The sequence below is a fragment of the Mobula birostris genome, chromosome 9 (genome assembly GCF_030028105.1).
Source record: "Mobula birostris isolate sMobBir1 chromosome 9, sMobBir1.hap1, whole genome shotgun sequence".
NCBI classification, from domain to species: domain Eukaryota; kingdom Metazoa; phylum Chordata; class Chondrichthyes; order Myliobatiformes; family Myliobatidae; genus Mobula; species Mobula birostris.
In genome coordinates this window covers 32,982,874-33,002,765 of record NC_092378.1, presented here as the reverse complement: position 1 = coordinate 33,002,765, position 19,892 = coordinate 32,982,874, and the positions used below count along the sequence as shown (strand labels likewise).

The 19,892-nt window shown below is 43.9% G+C and overlaps 1 protein-coding gene across 1 annotated transcript in view; it reads right to left on the bottom strand.

The window, feature by feature from the left end:
* Positions 1–19,892, bottom strand: part of cacna2d4a (calcium channel, voltage-dependent, alpha 2/delta subunit 4a) — a 359,181-nt gene that overhangs the window by 46,109 nt on the left and 293,180 nt on the right. The gene's annotated exons all lie outside the window — the stretch shown is intronic.

Genomic DNA, 19,892 nt, shown 5'->3' with positions numbered 1-19,892 from the left:
GACTCATTTCCTTGTGGGTTGGTGCCTGCTCAAAACTGTTCAAGTAACCCAACTGATAGGCGATCCCATAACACATCTAAAAAGCAGCAGTGACCTACATTCATTAAAAAAACATGATTTATGAAGTTACTGGAAAATAGGTCACATGGTAAGAAAATTGTTAAGGATTCCTTTAATTAAAATTCTATGATGAAATGCTTTTCATCTTAAATTCAAAGTAGGTTGGAGAAATCTTGGCATTAAAGTACAAATCAATGAAATTTGGCATGGATACTTTGCTTACTTTTAGATCCATTATGTTTGTGCACAGGATCATCAGAGTATCTTGTTCTGGGGTTCAACAAGATGCATATTCAATATTCTTTATCTATTCAGAAATGTGGGGTCAACTTTGGACTAGTTCACCCGGGTAAAGCTCTTCTGAGATAATTTGCATTCACAAAGGGCGCATGTGTATTGCTCAAAGGATTTCAGGGGAATGTTTGACCGGCTTGTTTTCTTGGGCATTTGATTTCTTATTCCCAGTTTCCAACTATTCAAATACTCTTCCTCATGATTCCAGGCGTGCAGTAGTTTCCGATATCTTCAGAGATAGATCTTTCTGTATAACTTTGGGCAGTAATTGTCACCAGAAAATGGTTCCTCGGCATACATATCACCGAGGATCTCACGTGGTCTGTACACACCAGCTGTGTGGTGAAAAAAGCACAACAGCGCTTCTTTCATCTGAGACGGTTGAAGAAGTTTGGTATGGGGCCGCAAATCCTCAGAACTTTTTACGAGGGCACAATTGAGAGCATGCTGACTTCGCTGCATCACTGCCTGGTATGGGTACTGTACTTCCCTCAATCGCCTTATTTCTTCCTGGACTTTTCAACACTTTGCTTGGGTTCTTTTAAAATTATAATTGCTTTGATCAGTTCACAACATCCTATAGACAAGAGCCTATGAGCAAGGTTAGTGCCACATTTCTCTGCAGCTTAACACTCTGTATCCTCTCAAAGGCCATCAAAGATCAAAGTTCAAAGTAAATGTATTATCAAAGTACAGTACATATCTGTCACCACATACAACTCAGAGACTAATTTTCTTGGAGGCAATCACAGTAAATGCAAGAAACACAATAGAATTAATGAATGACCATTGCTAACAGAAAGGACAATCAATGTGTAAGAGACAATAAACTGCAAATACAAGAAGTAAAAAAGGAAATAATAATAATAAATAAGCAATAAATATTGAGAACATGAGATGAAGAGACTTGAAAGTGAGTCTGTAGGTTGTGGGAACAGTTTAGTGATGGGGCGGGTGAAGATGAGTGAAGTTATCCCTTCTGGTTCAGGAGCCTGCTGCTTGAAGGGTAATGACTGCTCTTGACCCTGGTGGTGTGGGCCCTGAGATACCTGTAATGTTCCTCCTGATAGCAGCAGGGAGAAGATCGTGTTGCCTGGATGGTGGGAGTCCTTGATGATGGGTGATGCACTCCTGCTGTAGATGTGCTCAATGGTGGGGAAGGCTTTACTGGTGATGGACTCTGCTGTATCCACTACTTTTTGCAGGCTTTTCTGTTCAAGGGCATTGATGTTTCCATACCACAGGCATCAATATAAAGCAAGTAGAACAGGGGGCTAAGCACAAAACCTGTGTTGATGGAAATTGTGGAGAATATGTTGTTGCTAATTCAAACTGACTAGGGTCTGCAAATGAGGAAATCAAGGATCCAACTGCACGAGGAGGTAGTGAGGCAAAGGTCTTGAGGCTTATTGATTAGTTTTGAGGGGATAATAGCATTGAATGCTGAGCTGTAGTTAATGAAGAGCAAGCTGTTTATGTAACTTGGCTGTTGAGATATTTCAGGGTTGACTGAGGAGCCAAATAAAAGGCATCTATGTTGTGACAGTAGGCAGATTGGAGCAGATCCAAGTTGCTTCTCAGGCAGGAGTTGATACATTTCATCAACAACCTCTCAAAGCACTTCATCACAGTGGACGTAAGTGCTACTGGATGATAGTCATTAAGGTAGGTTATCACATTCTTTGTAGGCACCAATATAATTGAAGCAGATTAGTACCTCAGACTGCTGAAGCAAATACATCAGTGAACACTACAGCCAGTTGATCAGCAGAGGTCTTTAGCACTTGGCCAGGCACCCAGTCTGGGCCAGGTGATTTCGATCGGTTCGCCATCATGAAGGATGCTCTCAAGTCAGCCTCAGAGACTGAAATCACAGGGTTATTGGGGATATGGGAATTCCATGTTTTTGACAGTCAAAATGAGCATAAAAGGCATTGTGCTTATCTAGGAGTAAAGGTCTCCTGTCAAATGCGTTGCTTGGTTCCACTTTGTAAGAAGCGATAGCATTCAAGCCCTGTCGCAGCTGTCTAGCATCTTTCAGTGAATCAAGTTTGGTCTGAAATTGCCACTTTGCATGTGAGGTGGCTTTCTGGAGACTGTACCTGGACCTTTTGTATTCTACTTGGTCGCTAGACCTGAATACCTCTGACCTGGCCCTCAGCACATTGTGCATCTCATGGTATCTCATCATATCATGCCTATGATTCAAATCCTAAATGGGTAGCAGTATTTTAGTTGGAAACTGAAAAGGCCCTATATACAGTATAAGAAGGATAACTCCCCTCCACACTACACCATATTTATCAACAATCTCACCGGAATAGTTCTTCTCATGTTACTTTTAAATAAAATTAGACCATTGGATGGGAAGAAGGCACAGTGGTGGAAAATTTAAGTTAACTTTTGAAGATGTTCTAAGCCCCGCCTGTACATGGACAATGTTAAATGTCAAATAGCAAAGAAATGGAAAAATTCATTAATTATGACATTGGGAAGGAAACCTATCAGATATCATTTTTCATAAGTAACTTGTTATAGAAATTCAGGTCCATAGCAAAGGATTAAATGGAACAGCATGAATAGAAGTTTTGATGACTATTGGGAAAAAGACTTAGGTTAATTGTATATTGCTCAAACTCAGGTGGAGGTTTTGCACCCACCTGTCAATGCTAGTTCTAGTTTTACCATCATTTATGCACATGATTTGGACTTTTGTATGGAACGTAATGTTGTATTGATTCCTCAGCACCTCAAAGATTTTTTTTATTTGAAGTGTGAATAAAGTAATACTACAATTCTAAGATTCATTTGTGGTGACATCATAAGAACATATAACTGCGAAATCTTTGGGACAGAGCAAATACTAGGCTGATCATGTGTTTCACTGACTTCACTGCCACTACCGCAGTGATGTCACAAATCTGGTTATAAACCTGTAGGTTGTTTACACAACAGTAGAATGCAGGAAGTCTAGGGACAAATTTGTGGATGGGCAGATGTGGCATCATTCCAACTCTCCTCCTACTCATCTGGTTATCTCCCTCAACAGGATCTGCTTATCTTCTGCTAGCTCTTGCTCCAGCCCTTCCCTCACCTACTTATACTAAGTACCTCCCCTCTCTCCAGTCCAGGCTAAGTGTCTTGACACAAAATGTTGACTGTCCATTTCCCTTCAAAGGTACTGCCCTGATCCGTTGATTTCCTCTAGTGATCCAGCTAACCAAAATCTAAATTGAGTGAAAATCACTCATATCCCAAAGGTTTTAAAAATGAAGAAGAGTTTTAATAGAACAACTCTGGTTGCAAAGCCGGAGAGAAAGAATCATCAATCAGAAAATATCACCGAGAGACAGAGAATAGAAATAGGGCTATTTTGTTTACTTTAGGAATACATTTTTGCAGAGAGAGGTTGAGACAAAGAAAATCATACCTTTTATGGAAAGAATGGATAAATATTTAAAGCCAGTGAAGATATAGGAGGGAGAAAGGTGGCAAGAAAACTTCCAGATTACTCTTAAAAAAAACAGCATTATAAAATCAGACGAATATCATTCCTGTGCTGTAAAGTTTTGAAAATCTACATACATATTTACCCTGGTTAAATTTTTGTGTATTATCAGCTTATACTTAATATGATTTCAAAGCATAAGAAAGTTTTGCAAGGTTGAGTATAATGAGACAGTTGTGCATTTTATTAATGAACCCCACAGACTGCTGTTCAGCTGCAGAGACTTGTCTCCTGTTTCATAATATTTTGCTACAGGGGGCAGTGCAACCCAGGTTTTGACCACTAGGCTGAAGTACTCACATAGAGATAAGTCTGCTGAAAGCCTATCAAAGCAGGAAACAGAAAAGGCTATGAATCCTCCAGGCTCCAGTTACAGGCACTGGAGAACATCAATCAATATTAAACAAAGGCTCCAAAGAGGATTTATGTCTAGGGCAGCTCTACCATAAAAAGAAACAAATCAATCCTTTTGGATAATTATTCTTTGCTCTTACTTAGGGAGAATCAGTTTAATTTTTGCATATAACCCTTCATATGTGCCAACTTAAAAGCAAAATGTAGGCTGCATTATTGGCACTAAACACGGAATCTGCAGCAGCGTCTGTGATTGAGTACATGCATTCATCTTCACAAATCAAATTCAAGTTCATGTTTAATTGACATTCAACCATACACATGAATACAGCCAAACGAAACAGTGTCCTTCTGGGGCCGAGGTGCAAATCACAGTACCAATAATCACATACAGCACACAGCATATATTACACATATAATTATGATTACAGAAAAACACACAATTACAAAACAAAACATTAAAAAATAGCCCAAATCCCTGAGTGTCACGGCCAACATTTCTGCAAGAACTAGCCCGCAGCTGTTCTCATCTCATGCAAGTGTAGCCGCAGACGGACATAATCCTACTTGTCTTCCACCGAGAGAACACTGGTGATCAGCACTGATGGGAGGGGTCAGCACACACCCAACTCTGGTGTCTTCTTCTCCGGCACCTGCAAAAGGAGGCCCTGAGGCATGAATGCCTGGGCCACGTAACAAGCACAGCTCCCCTGCTGTTGGTGTCACCAGTGAACCAGTGGATCAGACTTGCAGTACTCTACATTACCGATGTCCAACAGAGCCTTGTGATCACGACAAAAAAGCTCCAAGGCAATCACCCGCACTATTTGTTAAACCGTGCTTCATTAATAAAAGAAATCCTCCTAACAAAATTCAGCTCTGAAACCTCCTTGCCTGAGAGACTGAAGCATGCTGCAATACGGTACTCAACAAGTCCAGCTCCATTGCTATCAAGCGACTCGCTAGTGGCGTAGACGTGCAGTACTTATCCAGTAGTGTCTTATAAACATGAAAAAGACGTAAAGGATGAACAGCTACACCTTTGGTTGGGCCCAGAGAGGCCACTGCGTCCAAGTGCACTGCCATCTTACTGCAAAATTTACCAACAAAACAAATACGTAATTCACTTCCGGAGTCTCATCTAACCTGCTGACTAACTAACTATCTAACTAAATAAATAAGAAAACTATATATACTGTGAGGTTCATGTTCTTTGATTTCTCAAGCGCCTTCCATCCCATACAGCTCTCATTGTTGGGGGCTAAAGCTCCATTCAATGCAGGTTGGCACTTCCACTGTACCCTGGATAATGGACTACCTGACCAGCAGAACACAGTTTGTGCGGCTTCAGAGCTGCGTGTCAGACATGGCTATTAGCAGCACTGGGGCCCCACAGGAGACTGTACTGGGTCCCTTTCTGTTTACCCTGTATTCCTCAGACTTCAGATACAACACTGAGTCATGTCATCTGCAGAAATTCTCTGATGACTTAGCAATAGTTGGGTGTATAAAGAGAGCAAGAGAGGATGAATACAGGGTGCTACTGGAGGACTTTGTCAAATGGTGCAAGCTGAATCATCTGCAGCTCAACATCAGTAAGACAAAGGAGATGGTGATGGACTTTAGGAAGACCAAGCCTGCACTGATCCCTGCTACTATTGATGGTGAGGACGTGGACGTGGTGAGGACCTACAAGTACCTGGGGGTGCACCTGGATGATAGACTTGAGTGGAGCATCAACACAGAGGCTGCTTACAAGAAGGGCCAAGGTTGTCTCTACTTCCTGAGAAGACTGAGGTCCTTTGGAGTATGCAGGCTTCTCCTTCGCATGTTCTACCAGTCTGTTGCCACCAGTACAATCTTCCATGTGGGGTGAGGCCAACAGGCTCAATAAACCAATTAGAAAGGCTGACTCTATTATAGGAGGTTGAGGTAGAACAAAGGACCCTACGGAAAAATCCTGGCAATTCTGGACAATGTTTCTCACCCTCTGCATACCACCTTGGCTGAACAGGTGAGCACTTTTAGTAACAGAGGAACACAACTGCGCTGCTCCAAAGAGTGTTATATGAGGTTATTCTTACCCTTGGCCATTAGCCTCCTTAATGAGTCAACCTGTAGCCGGGGAAGTGATGACCCCCTCCAGTTATACTGTTTGAGGTAACTTATTCTGTATTCTTTCTTACTTCTCTTCTAGTGTTTGTACATTTGTATATCTGTGCACATGTAATGCTACTGTGACACTGTAATTTCCTTTGGGATCAATAAAGTATCTATCTATGCTTGAAATATGAAGTTAAGCAGAAAACGATGGAAGTTCTGGAGCACCTGTGGAAGCCATTCTAACAGACAGATTTGCACATGCATTGCACAGGTATACACTAGATTAGGTAAGAGATGTCAAGCAATTTGTAGATACACCTCACTCACACAAGTAACTCACAGATTCACCCAAACCCAGTGTGACATATACTGGCAACACACACAAAATTCTGGTGGAACGCAGCAGGCCAGGCAGCATCTATAGAAAGTTGTACAGTTGACGTTTTGGGCCGAGACTCTTCGTCAGAACTAACTAAAAGAAGAGATAGTAAGAGATTTGAAAGTGGGAGGGGGAGGGGGAGATCCAAAATGAGAGGAGAAGACAGGAGGGGGAGGGAAAAAGCTAGGAGCTGGAAAGTTGATTGGCAAAAGGGATACAGAGTTGGAGAAGAGAGAGAATCATGGGACAGGAGGCCAAGGGTGAAAGAAAGGGGGAGGGGAGCCCAGAGGAAGATGGGGAGCAGGCAAGGAGTGATTGTGAGAGGGACAGAGAGAGAAGGGAAAAAAAAGGGGGGGGACTAAAAATAAATAAGGGATGGAGTAAGAAGGGGTGGAGGGGCATTAACGGAAGTTAGAGAAATCAATGTTCATGCCATCAGGTTGGAGGCTACCCAGACGGAATATAAGGTGTTGTCCTCAAACCTGAGTGTGGCCTCATCTTGACAGTAGAGGAGGCCGTGGATAGACATATCAGAACGGGAATTGGACATGGAATTAAAATGGGTGGCCACTGGGAGATCCTGCTTTCTCTGGCAAACAGAGCGTAGGTGTTCAGTGAAATGGTCTCCCAGTCTATCCATGGCCTCCTCTACTGTCAAGATGAGACAACACTCAGGTTGGAGGAACAACACATTATATTCCATCTGGATAGTCTCCAACCTGATGGCATGAACATTGACTTCTCCAGCTTCCATTAATGCCCCTCCTCCCCTTCTTACCCCATCCCTTATTTATTCTTATTTCCCCTCCTTTTTTTTCCTTCTCTCTCTGCCCCTCTCACAATCACTCCTTGTCTGCTCTCATCTTCCTCTGGACTCCCCTCCCCCCCCTTTCTCCCTATGCCTCCTGTCCCATGATCCTCCCCCTTCTCCAACTCTGTATCCCTTTTGCCAATCAACTTTCCAGCTCCTAGCTTCTTCCCTCCCCCTTCTGTCTTCTCCTATCATTTCGGATCTCCCCTCCCCCTCCCACTTTCAAATCTCTTACTGTCTCTTCTTTCAGTTAATCCTGACGAAGGGTCTCAGCCCGAAACGTCAACTGTGCTTCTTCCTATGGATGCTGTCTGGCCTGCTGCATTCCACCAGCATTTTGTGTGTGTTGCTTGAATTTCCAGCATCTGCAGATTTTCTCGTGGTGACATATACCGGATCAGTTTCTGAGAAGATCAAATCTATGGGCCTGAGCACATCTGCTCATTTTAAAGAAACCCTTTTAACCGAACTTGGTTGTGACCTTGTTCTGACTTTCTTCTGATTTTATTTTCTTTGCTGTTACAGAAGGACCTGAGCAGCTGTAAAGCCTTTTGCTACGGATACTTGACTTTCTCATCATCAGATTTCAATCAGTGAGCATTGGTAACAACATCACCTCCTCACTGACTATTGACATATCTCAAGGGTATGTGTTTAGCCCCCTCCTCTATTTTCTGTACAAACATGACTGTGTGGCTAAGCACAGCCATAAAGCCATACTGAAATTTGCTGATGACACTACTGTTCTTGGATGAGTCACGGGTGTTAATGAGTTAGCGAACGGGAGTGAGATTGGACATTGAGTGGTGCAGCAACAAAAACCTCTTGTTCCAAATCAGAAAAAGTAAGTAGTTGATTGTTGACTGCAGGAACAGGAAGGAGGGCGAACGTGTGCTAGTTTACATTGGGGGATCGTCAGAGGAGAGCTTTAAATTCTTGAACATTAACATATGAAGTGACTTGCCCTTGGCCCAGCATATAGATACCATCGCAAGGAGGACACACAGGCACTTTTACTATCTTAAGCAGTTAAGGAGATCCAGCTTGTCACCGAATGCTAACAAGCTCCTATAGACATACTGACTGGCTGCATCATGATCCATGTATTGCAATTCCAACGTGCAGAAACCTGCAGACAGTAGTGGACTCTGCCCAATAGAAGTTAACTTGCAGGCTGAGTCGGTGGTAAAGAAGACAAATGCAATATTAACATTCATTTCCAGAGAACTGGAACATAAAAGCAAGGACATAGTGCTATGGCTTCATAAAGCAATGGTCAGACTGCAATTGGAGTATTGTGAGCAGCTTAGGGCTCCTTATCTAAGAAAGGATGTACTGTCATTGAGAGGGTTCAGAGGAGGCTCACGAGAATGATCTTGGGAATGAAAGGGTTAACATATGAGGAGTGTTTGATGGCTCTCTGCCTGTAACCATTGGAATTTAGAAAGGAGGGGGGGAAATATTACTGAAACCTATTGAACACTGAAAGGCTGTGGAGAGGATATTTCCTATCGTGGGAAATTCTAGGACCAGAGGGCACAGCCTCAGAATAGAAGGACATCCCTTTAGTCAGAAGGTGGTGAATCTGTGGAATTCATTGCCATAAACGGTTGTGAAGGCCAAGTGGGTATATTTAAAGTGGTTGGTAAGTTCTTGATTAGTCAGAGCATCAAAGGTTATAGGAGAAGGCAGAGAATAGGGTTGAGAGGAATAATAAATCAGCCAAGAGGAAGGTGGAGCAGGCCAAATGGGCCGAATGCCCTAACTCTGCTCCTGTATCTTATGGTCTTTACATCACAGGGACATTCCTACCCATCATCAGCAATATCTACAGGAGGTATTGCCTCAAGAAGGTAGCACCCACCATCAAAAATTTCCATCAGGACATGCCTGCTTCTTACAGCTACCATCAGGCAGGAAATACAGAAGCCTGAATTATTATACTCCCAGTTTCAAGAACAGCTATTCTTGAACCACTCAGTTCTTGAACCAATTAGCTAAAACATAATGACTACAATTCTGCAGCATTACGACTGCGTTCTTTCTTGTAAAAATTATGTTTAATTGATGTTTTTATTGTGACTACTCCTCACATGACACTGGGTACCTATGATTGCACCTGTGCATACATATGTTTTTGTGCAAAAATACAATAAGCGCAACATTGACTTACATTTTGTAATCCATATTTTCTGCTCTCATGATTGATTCAGGTCAATTTAAAAAATCCCCTTTGCTCACAAAAAAAGTTGTTGTTTAATTCTTAACAGTTTTCAAAGAAGATACTGCTTTATTCTTAAAAGGCCGTTACTTTTAGCCTTTGCTTTAAAAAGTTAGCTTGCAAAAGTGTGATATTTATTATGATTATTTTGGGGTGATCTTATAAAATTATGAGGTCACTGTCTTTTTCCCAGATAGGGGAGTCTAAAACTAGAGGACATAGAATTAAGTTGAGAGGTGAATGATATAAAGGGAGTCTGAGGGTCATGTTTTTCACATTGAGTGTGGTGGGTCTTGGGAATGGACTATCCAGTTCAATGCCAATAAATTTGTCTGTTTCCAGTAGTATCATCAACTTCATCAACAAAAGGCAGGGATATTTTTCCAGCTTTCAATACAATAAATCCAAATCACAAATATACATATATCCATACATCCTCCCTGTTGTTAAATCAGTACTATTTACCTATTCGTGATTATTCTCCCCATTCAATATCAATAAAAATAATCCTCACTACCTAGGCCATGTTCTTTTCTTGCTGCTGCCATCAGGAAGAAGGTACATGAGCCTCAGGACTCACACCACTCCTCAATCATCAGGCTCTCGAACAGAAGAGAATAACTGCACTCATTCTATTTCTGGTGTTTGCACAACCAATGATCTCACTTTAAGGACTATTTTGTTATTTCCTGCTCTCATTATTTATTGCTATTTATCTATGTTTGTATTTGCATGGTTTGTTGTCTTCTATGCTCTTGTTTTTTCATTGATCCTGTTTACAGTTACTGTTCTGTTAATTTGCTAATTATGCTTGCAGGAAAAAGAACCTCAAGGTTGTATGTGGTGATATGTATGTACAATGATAATAAATTTTACTTTAAACTTTTTGAAGTATTCTGCTCATTCATTATCATCATGATGCCTCACACTTATAAAAGCTTTCTATCCTTTGAATGAATCCAAAGAACGGTGAATGTGAGGGGACTGTCTTACGTCCCTCATACTGGATGTCAGTAATGAAAGTAACCAGACTCCAAACATACAAAGCATGGAACATGCGAGATCATGCATTGAATTCTTCACAGCTGCAGAAACAACTTGGACCTTTCTGTTTTCTGGCCGTTAGGCAGTTGGAAAGTGTTTGTTTCTATGTTTGTGGATGAGGGAGGAAGAGAAGCAAAAGATTTATTTTCCAAGATTACAGCTTTCCAATGTTTTTTTTTAAACCACAGGTGCACAAATGGTTTCAATGCCATCATGAAAACTCATTTACATCTCGTTTCAACAAACTGAAGTTGGAGTGTTATCCCATATCAAATCATCGCTACATCTGACCGAAAATTTGAAAATGGGTGAAAATAGGAAACACATCGACATTTGTTAGAATGCTTCAACAAAATCAATTAATTCAATGGCACTTAAAGACTCCTCTTTAGAGGAAGTGAGTGTGTAATATAATTACATCAAATGGGAAGAAAATATGCACCATGGTCTATAAATTCAATAACATGGCTCAAAGTTTTTGTGCCTACTTTATTTATTAAAAGTCTGATTGGGTAATTGGTGTACTATCAGAAAATTATGCCAAGATGTAGATGACGTGCATGTGACTCCAGATAGCCTCTCCGACTGACTCTATCCAATCGTCCGTATACCCCCACCTTTCCTCTAACCTCCTGATCATCTCAGCACCAATAATATCCCCCTAAACTCCACAATAGCTGGTGCTAACAGACAAAAGGCCTTTGTACATTTAAGGAGTACATAATAAACAAGAGTTTCTAGAGTTGTTGGAAATCCAGAGTAACATGCACAAAATGCTGGAGGATCACAGCAGGTGAGGCAGCATCCATGGAAATGAATAAACAGTTGACATTTTGGGCTGAGACCCTTCTTCCGGACTGGAAAGGAAGGGGGAAGATGTTGAAATAAGATGGCTGGGGGAGGGAAAGGAGTACAAGCTAACAGGTGATAGGTGAAGCCAGGTGGGTGGATGGGGGAATGAAGTAAGAAACTGGTAGGTGGAAAAGGTGAAGGGATAGAGAATAATAAATCTGATAGGAGAGAAGAGTGGACCATGGGAGAAAGGGAAGGAGGAGAGGCACCAGGGAGAGGTGATTGGTAAGTGAGAAGAGGAGGTAAGGGGGGGGGGCAGAGTTGGGAATTGAAGAAGAAGGGAGGGGAAGGGGGAAAAATTACCAGAAGCTGGAGAAATTGATGTTCATCCCATCATCTTGGAGGCTATCCAGACAAAAATATGATGTGCTGCTCCTCCGTCCTGAGAGTGGTCTCATTGTGGCAACAGAGGAAGCCGTGGATCCATGTGTTGGAATGGGAATGGGGATTGGAATTCAAATGATTGACCTCCAGGAAACACACATCAAAGTTGCTGGTGAACGCAGCAGGCCAGGCAGCATCTCTAGGAAGAGGTGCAGTCGACGTTTCAGGCTGAGACCCTTCGTCAGGACTAACTGAAGGAAGAGTGAGTAAGGGATTTGAAAGTTGGAGGGGGAGGGGGAGATCCAAAATGATAGGAGAAGACAGGAGGGGGAGGGATGGAGTCAAGAGCTGGACAGGTGATTGGCAAAAAGGGGATACGAGAGGATCATGGGACAGGAGGTCCGGGAAGAAAGACAAGGGGGGGGGGAACCCAGAGGATGGGCAAGAAGTATATTCAGAGGGACAGAGGGAGAAAAAGGAGAGTGAGAGAAAGAATGTGTGCATAAAAATAAGTAACAGATGGGGTACGAGGGGAAGGTGGGGCCTAGCGGAAGTTAGAGAAGTCGATGTTCATGCCATCAGGTTAGAGGCTACCCAGACGGAATATAAGGTGTTGTTCCTCCAACCTGAGTGTGGCTTCATCTTTACAGTAGAGGAGGCCGTGGATAGACATGTCAGAATGGGAATGGGATGTGGAATTAAAATGTGTGGCCACTGGGAGATCCTGCTTTCTCTGGCAGACAGAGCGTAGATGTTCAGCAAAGTGGTCTCCCAGTCTGCGTCGGGTCTCGCCAATATATAAAAGGCCACATCGGGAGCACCGGACGCAGTATATCACCCCAGTCGACTCACAGGTGAAGTGTTGCCTCACCTGGAAGGACTGTTTGGGGCCCTGAATGGTGGTAAGGGAGGAAGTGTAAGGGCATGTGTAGCACTTGTTCCACTTACACGGATAAGTGCCAGGAGGGAGATCAGTGGGGAGGGATGGGGGGGACGAATGGACAAGGGAGTTGTGTAGGGAGCGATCCCTGCGGAATGCAGAGAGGGGGGGGAGGGAAAGATGTGCTTAGTGGTGGGATCCCGTTGGAGGTGGCGGAAGTTACGGAGAATAATATGTTGGACCCGGAGGCTGGTGGGGTGGTAAGTGAGGACCGGGGAACCCTTTTCCTAGTGGGGTGGCGGGAGGATGGAGTGAGAGCAGATGTACGTGAAATGGGGGAGATACATCTGCTCTCACTCCATCCTCCTGCCACCCCAATAGGAAAAGGGTTCCCCTGGTCCTCACCTACCACCCCACCAGCCTCCGGGTCCAACATATTATTCTCCGTAACTTCCGCCACCTCCAACGGGATCCCACCACTAAGCACATCTTTCCCTCCCCACCCCCTGCATTCCGCAGGGATCGCTCCCTACACAGCTCCCTTGTCCATTCGTCCCCCCCCATCCCTCCCCACTGATCTCCCTCCTGGCACTTAACCGTGTAAGCGGAACAAGTGCTACACATGCCCTTACACTTACTCCCTTACCACAATTCAGGGCCCCAAACAGTCCTTCCAGGTGAGGCAACACTTCACCTGTGAGTCGACTGGGGTGATATACTGCGTCCGGTGCTCCCGATGTGGCCTTTTATATATTGGCGAGACCTGACGCAGACTGGGAGACCGCTTTGCTGAACATCTACGCTCTGTCCGCCAGAGAAAGCAGGATCTCCCAGTGGCCACACATTTTAATTCCACATCCCATTCCCATTCTGACATGTCTATCCACGGCCTCCTCTACTGTAAAGATGAAGCCACACTCAGGTTGGAGGAACAACACCTTATATTCCGTCTGGGTAGCCTCCAACCTGATGGCATGAACATCGACTTCTCTAACTTCCGCTAGGCCCCACCTCCCCCTCGTACCCCATCTGTTACTTATTTTTATGCACACATTCTTTCTCTCACTCTCCTTTTTCTCCCTCTGTCCCTCTGAATATACTTCTTGCCCATCCTCTGGGTTCCTTCCCCCCCGTCTTTCTTCCCGGACCTCCTGTCCCATGATCCTCTCGTATCCCCTTTTGCCAATCACCTGTCCAGCTCTTGGCTCCATCCCTCCCCCTCCTGGCTTCTCCTATCAGTTTGGATCTCCCCCTCCCTCTCCAACTTTCAAATCCCTTACTCACTCTTCCTTCAGTTAGTCCTGACGAAGGGTCTCGGCCTGAAATGTCGACTGCACCTCTTCCTAGAGATGCTGCCTGGCCTGCTGCGTTCACCAGCAACTTTGATGTGTGTTGCTTGAATTTCCAGCATCTGCAGAATTCCTGTTGTTTGCGTTTAAAAAGACCTCCAGGAAATCCTGTTTTTTGCAAATGGAGCAAAGGTGCTCGACAAGTGATCCCCAAATCTATGTTGAGTCTCACCAATGTAAAGCTGCATCAGGAGCACTGGATAAGGTAGATGATGGTGATAGTGCTGGAGACAATGTCCAGAGTTGACGTGATCTCCCACCCACTGCCACCAACCTCATGGTTCCCTTACCCCACACTGCTTGTTTCTGTCTCCTAGTCATGATCCACAAACCTGACTGTCCGGGTAGGTCCTTGTTTCTGTCTGCTCCTGCTCCACTGACCTCATGTCTGCATACCTTGACTCCATTTTATCCACATTGGTCAGGCCCTTCCCATTTACATTTGTGACACTTCAGATGCTGTCAACCTCCTCAACAATTTTCAATCCCCTGGCTCTGACTGCCTCATTTTCACCGTGGATGTCCAGTCCCTATACATATCTATCCCCATCACGAAGGCCTTAAAGCCCTCTGTTTCTTTCTTGATAACGGACCTTACCAGTTCCCATCCACCACCATCCTCCTATGCCTGGTAGAAATGATCCTCACACCCAACAGTTTCTCTTCCAGCTCCTCCCACTTTCTCTAGACTCAAACTGTAGCCACGGGCACCCGCATGGGCCCCAGCTCTGCCTACCTTTTTGTTGGCTATGGGAACAGTCCATCTTCCAAGACTCCCCGGTAATGCTCCTCAACTCTTCCTGCACTACACTGCCAACTGCATTGGTGCTGTTTCATGCACCCATGCTGAGATTGTCAATTTCAACAACTTTGTCTCCAACTAATACCCTGCCTTTAAATTAACATAATCCATTTCTGACATCTCTCTCCCCTCTCTCAATCTCTCTGTCTCCATCTAAGGGGACAGACTGTTTATCAACATCTTTTATTAATCTACTGACTCCCAGGGCTACCTTGCCTATACCACTTCCCACCCTGTCTCCTGTGAAAATCCCATTCCCTTTTCTCAGTTCCTGTCTCCGCTGTATCTGTTCACAGGATAAGGCTTTCAATTCCAGGATGTAAGAGATGTCCTTCAAAGAATGGGGTTTCCCATCTTCCTCACTGATGCTGCCCTCACCTGTACCTCCTCCATTTCCCAGGTGTTTGCTATCGCCCCACCTTTCCACCCCCTGAACAGGAATAGAGTGCCTCTTGTCCTCACCTACCACCCCACGAGCCTCTGCATTCAGCACATTATTCTTTGCAACATCTGCCACGCTCCCCCACTCTCCACTCTCCACTTTCCGCGGCGATCGTTCCCTCCACAATTTCCTTGTCCATTCATCCCTCCTCACTAATCTCCCTCCTGGTTCTCATCCCTGCAAGTGGAAGAAATGATACACTTGCTCACTCACCTCCATTCAGGGTCCCAGACAGTCCTTTCAGATGAGGCAACGCTACACCTGCGTCTATTTTATCCAGTGCTCCCAATGCTGCTTCCTCTACATTGGCGAGCTCTGATGTAGATTTGGAGACCATATTGTCCAGCACCATCGCTCCATCCACAAAAAACGGAATTTCCTGGAGGCCAACCATTTTAATTCCAATTCCATTCCAACATTTTGGTCCATTGCCTCCTTCACTACCATGGGGTTGAAGGAGCAACACCTCATATTCAATCTGGCTAGCCTCAGACCAGATGGCATGAACATCAATTCCTCCAACTTCAGGTAAATTTTCCTTCTCACGCTTCCCTCTTCTTCAGTCCACTACTCCCCCCCGCCCCTTACCTCTTCTCCTCATTTATCTATCACTTTTTCCGGTGCCTCTCCTCCTTCACTTTCTCCCATGTTCCACTCTCCTTTGATATCTGATTCCTTCTTCTCCAGCCCTTTACCTTTTCCACCTGTCACTTCCCAGCTTCTTACTTCGTCACCTCCCCCACCCACCTGACTTCATCTATCGCCCTCCAGCATCTACTCCTTTCCCTTCCCCCAACTTCTTAGCTCACTCATCCACACTCATTCACTTGGCTTCACCTATCACCTTCTAGCTTGGACTCCTTCCTCTCCCTCCCCCATCTTCTTAGTCTAACGTCTTCCCCATTTCTTTCTAGTCCTTATGTAGGGTCTCCCCCTGAAAAGCTGACCCTTTATTCATTTCTGCAGATGCTGCCTGACCTGCTGAGTTCCTCTAGCATTTGTGTATGTTGCTCAGGTGTACATCCCAGTTTTATTAGATATCCTGATCTTACCCGCAGTAAATTTTCATAGAGAAGCCTTGCACTGAGCAGCCACAGCACTTTCAGATAGCATGGGAATTCACTGGGCATTGGCACCAGTATTGGGGGAGGAGGGAACTGTCTTGATAGGACAGGCCCTACCTGAACCATGCTAGGACCAGGATCCCGATGAGTCACATAACTATGACTGTGGGAAGGGCTTGAATCTAAAGAGCATGAGAGTGAATTCAGCAAGTTGGAAAAGTAAAAGCGAAGGAGAGTGAAGTCTCCAGTAAGTCAAGAAGTTTAGAAACGGGTAAGAATTTAATTTCATGCAAACTGGAGACAAATTTAAAGAGCAGCAGTCAATGCAGGGCTTAAGCTGTTCTATTTGAATGCCTTCTCCAAGGATCATCACCTTGTCGTTTCAGAGAGGCTTATAATTTCTTGTGATCCCGAGAGCGATGCGTCCATAGTTAGGCATTCTGGTGCTTAGCTCCTGGCAGGGTCACCTATGGCAATAAGATGAAGGTTCCCCAGTTCTGCTGCATTCCAGTCTGACCCCTATCTGACAAGGACCATGTGATGGCTGCTCTTGCGTCAGCCTCCCCACACTAAACAAAGTCATGCACAGGCATTCTCTGTTAGGGGAATCCACCCTTACATCCCGAATTAATACGTGGATCCCAGATCAGCTTCTGCAGCCATTTGAAGTCGACCACCCTTTAGGAGAACATCATACTCAACTCATGTGATCGCATTACTACCGTACTTGAATGCACTCAGTATACAAAACAAGGTAGATGAGCTTATAGCACAGTTGGAAATTGGCAGCTGTAGACATCAGTGTTGCGGCTGAAAGAAGATTACAGCTGGGAGCTAAATATCCAAGGATACACATCCTTTCAAAAAGACAGGTGGGGGTGGGAATGAGAGGTGGTGGAGGGCAGAGGTGTGGAGAAACTTTGATGAGTGGAGTTAAGAAACTGCAAAGTTCGAAACACATGATGTGAGTTATATATAGGTCTCCAAATAGTGATGTTGGGTAAATATTCCAACAGGAGATAGAAAAGGCATGTAAGAAAGGCAGTGTTATGGTAATCATGGGGGCCTTCAAAATGCAGGCATACTGGGGATATCAGCTTGGTGTTGGATCCCAAGAGAAAGAAGTTGTAGAATGCCTACAAGATGGCTTTTTAAACAGCTTGTGGTTGAATCCACTGGGGAAAAGGCTGCTCTGGATTTGGAGTAGTGCAATGAACCAGATTTGATTTGGGAACTTAAGGTAAAGGAATCCTTTGGAAGTAGTGGTGATAATATGATAGAATTCACCGTGTAGTTTGACAGAGAGAAGCTAAAATCGGATGTTTCATTTTTACAGTTGAATGAAGCTGGTTACAGAGGAATGACAGAGGAGCTGTGTGAAGTTGATTTGAAAGAGATCCTAACAGGAATAATGGCAGAGCAGCAATTTCAGGAGTTTCTGGGAGTAAGTTGGTAGATGCCAGATTGGGTCTCCACAAAAAAGAATTCTAAAGGGATGATGAGGCAACTATAGCTGATGAGGGAAGTGAAAGACAGCGTAAAAGCAAATGAGAGGGCATATAATATTACAAAAAATAGTGGGAAGCTAGAGGATTGGGAAAATTTTAAAAACCATCATAAGGAAACTAAAAAGCAATGAGAGAAAAGATGAAATATAAAGGTAACCTAGCCAATAATCCAATAATATAAAAGAGGATAGCAAAAGGTTATTCAGATTTATAAAGAGTAAAGGACAAACAAGGGTGGACATCAGACCACTGGAAAATGATGCCAGAGAAGCTGTTATGGAGAACAGAGAAATGGCAGAAAAACTGAATAAATATTTTGAGTCAGGCTTCGCTGTGGAAGACACCAGCAACATGCCTGAAATTTGAGAGTCAGAGTGGTAGAAGTGAGTGTAGTTGCAACTATTAAGTAAAAAATGCTCAGAAAGCTGAAATCTCCTGGTGAGAGTGGATAAATCACCTCGACTGGATGGATAACACTACAGGGTTCTGAAAGAGATTGTGGAGGCATTAGTAGTGATCTTTTAAGAATCCACTAGAGTCCGGAATGGTTGCAGGGACTGGACCATCACAAGTGTCATTGCACTCTTAAGAAAGAGGGAGGCAAAAGACAAGAACGTTTCGGCAGTTAGTCTGACTTCGGTGGTTGGTACGATTTTAGAGTAAATTATTAAGATTGAGGTTTTGGAGTACATGGAAGCACATAATAAAATAGGTTAAAGTCAGTGTGGTTTTCTTAAGGGGGAATATTGCCTGACACATCTGTTGGGGTTTTCTGAGGAAATAACAGACAAGATAGACAAAGGAGAGTCAGTGGATGTCATTTACTTGGATTTTTAGAAGGCCTTTTTCAAGGTCCTACACATGAGGGTACTAGTCAACATAGGAACATATGGTATTACTGGAAAGACAGCAGCATGGATAGAAGAAGGCAAATGTAGGAATACGATGGGCCTTTTCCAGTTAGCTGCCGGTGATTAATGGTTTTCCTCAGGGGTTGGTGTTGGGTCCACTACTTTTCACTTTCTGTGTTAATCATCAGGATGATAAAATTGATAGATTTGTAGCCAAGTTTACAAGTGACACAGAGACAGACCACAGGATATAAGAACAGAATTAGGCCAATTGTCCCATTGAGTCTGCTCTGCCATTTCATCTTGGCTGATCCGATTTTTCCCGCAGCTCCAATCCCCTGCCTTCTTCCCATTACCCTTTATGCTCTGACTAATCAAGAATCTATCAACGTTTGCCTTAAATATACATAAAGTCCGGGCCTCCACAGTTCCCTGTGGCAAAGAATTCCACAGATTTACCACTTTCTGGCTAAAGAAATTCCTCCTCATCTCTGTTCTAAAAGGATGCCCTTCTATTCTGAGGCTGTGTCCTCTGGTCTTAGACTCTCCCACCATAGAAAACATCCACTCTACCTCCTCTCTATCAAGGCCTTTCACCATTTGATAGGTTTCAACGAGGTTACCCCTCATTCTTCTGAATTCTAGTGAATACAGGCCCAGAGCCATCAACACTCTTCATATGACAAACCATTCAATCCTGGAATCATTTTCATGAAACTCCTTTGAGCCCTCTCCAATTTCAGCACATCCTTTTTAAGATAAGGAGCCCAAAACTGCTCATAATACTCCAAGTGAGGCCTCACTAGTGGTTTATATAGGTGGAGGAGCAGCTAGTGTTGAGGAAACAGGGAGTCTGCAGACAGATTTGGAGGAAGAATTTCTTCGGTGGTGAATCTGTGGAATTCATTGCCACAACTAATGGGAGAGGTCAGGTCATTGGGTATATTTAAAGTGGAGGTTGATGGGTTCTTGATTAGTACTGGCTTCAAAGGTTATGGGAGAAGGCAGGAGAATGGGGTTGAGTTGGTAAAATAATTTAGCCAGGA